This window comes from Elephantulus edwardii, unplaced genomic scaffold (genome assembly GCF_000299155.1).
Source record: "Elephantulus edwardii isolate Elephantulus edwardi_28Jun2011 unplaced genomic scaffold, EleEdw1.0 scaffold00226, whole genome shotgun sequence".
Lineage (NCBI taxonomy): Eukaryota > Metazoa > Chordata > Mammalia > Macroscelidea > Macroscelididae > Elephantulus > Elephantulus edwardii.
In genome coordinates, this window is record NW_006399976.1 from 400,058 (window position 1) to 402,259 (window position 2,202).

A 2,202-nucleotide genomic window follows, 5' to 3' on the forward strand; every position below is an offset into this window, starting at 1 on the left:
AAAACAAAAGCAATTGCATTTGGAACATCTGCTGTCAGCGACCTCTCCAGAGTGCTGAATAATAACGATGTCACTCTAGAAGAAATTAAGGTGTGCCTGATCCAAGCTATGATCTTCCCAATTAATTGCAATGCATTAGAGATCTGGACAATGAATAAGGATGTAGAAGAAGTATCAATGCTTTTGAGTTGTGTTGCTGAAGAAGAGTCTTGAACTTACTACAGACTTACAAGAGAACAAATAGATCTACCCTAGAAAGAGTGAAACCAAGCTGCTCCTTTAAGGCAATGATTTTGAAGCTCCATCTCACATACTTTGGGCATGTTGCCAGGAGGGGCTAGTCCTTGGAGAAGGACATCACATTTGAAAAGGTGGAAGGACAACACAGGACAAGAAGACCCTGGATGAGATTGATTGACATCGTAACTGGGGAAAGGGAGTGCATCAAAGACAGTGAGATTGGCTCAGTATAGGGCAGGGTTCAAAGCTATTGTACTACGGTTACTGTGAGTCACAGGCAACTAAATGACAAATAACAACAACATAAGTAATTGGTGGTCCACTCCACAGTCAACTCCTGGCCTTGTTTTGTCTGCTGACACTATGCTTCTCCATCGTTTATTTCTATAAAATGTAGTAAATTTGATTCTTGTATATTCCATCAGGTGAGGTCTGTGTGTATAATTGTCATTTATTTTTTTCTTAAAAAAGAACTTGCAATGATTATCAATTTTAAAAAATTCTACCATACAATCTCCAGCCTTATTTCTATCTCCAATCCCAAGTATGGACTTGGAGCAGTAAATCCTTCTGTAATGAGGATTGGAAGGACCTTGAATGAGGACCCTGTAATGAGGGCTGGAAGAAGAGACTCATGAAAAGATTTGAGAAGATTTTATTTTCAGCACAAAAACTGAAGTGGTCCCTTTGGCAATACTGATGAACACATAGCACTCAACACATCGCCTGTCCCTATAAATAACAGTTTCCTCCATACTCTAACAACCTCTGGGGTTCACCCTGCTGGTTATCTGGAAGACTAAAAGCCAGAATCAACTACTAAATAATCCCTCTTGCTGCACAAATGAAGCTGAAGCTCAGAGGAGGGGAGACCAAGACAGCCTCAAGTGCAAATTTCTCAGGTGTCACCCTCACTCTATAACCATCAATGGCTCCCTATTGTCCACCAGCCAAAGTCCTAAGTCCTTATCCTGGACTTACCAAGCTCATCTCCATGCCCCCTCTTGGCCTCACCAGTAAAACAGCCAGCAGAGCAAAGACATGTGTTCTTTTCACGCACTGTACTTCTGCCCTGGGAATTTCCACCCACCCAGATTCTTCTACCTCTCAGGGATCGCTGCCAGGCCCACCTCCTCCAGAAACTTTCCCTGACCCTCTTAGACTCTCATCATCCCTGAGCTTTCAGGGTTGCTCCTTCCAGCTCCCCCAGAATGCACTTTCACTCTCTTTGTGTCTGGAGTTGTACTTTCAAGATTCAAATGTCAAATCTTTCAGTGAGTCACTTTGCGGCAGTGACATCACCTCTCTGGGCCTCAGTTTCCTTGCACTGCAGTCCACATCATCCACGTGGATGACGACAGTGTCCACCTTCCAAGGGTTGTGGTGAGATCAGGTGGACCTGGACTTCTGGGGAGGGTGGCAAGGGTTCCCCAGACAGTTCCAGCAGCTCCTGTCTGTCCACCATCCTGGGGGATCCTCAGGGGAAGGCCGTGCCAGGCACCACCGCACAGGCTGGCATCTGGGCTGAGTCAGAGCCAACCGCTGGCCTGTTTCCCAGGCCTGGCAAACCCCCCAGCAGCGTCTGCCTCCTTCTGGCTGTGTTGGCAGGCAAGTGTCCTAGGAATGGCTGGCTCGAGTCTGTGTCTCTTCCCAGAACCTTCGGACACCAGCTTGTCCCCCATGCCAGACCCAGTGGGATCTTTCAAATACAGCTTGAGTGTGTGCCTCTCCTGCTCACACTTTGCCTGTGGCTCTGCAGTACCCTCTAGAACTCTGGCCCTGACTGGGGCTCAAAGGGCTGGGACATCCCTGTCTGGCTTGCCCTCCCCTGACAAAGTTCAAGAAGAAACTCATGAAAAGAATTGAGAAGATTTCATTTTCAGCCAACCAGGGTCCACCATCTCCAGGCACAGAGCTGGGCACGCATGAGGGTTCCCAAATAAACCACTGAAAAAGAGACAT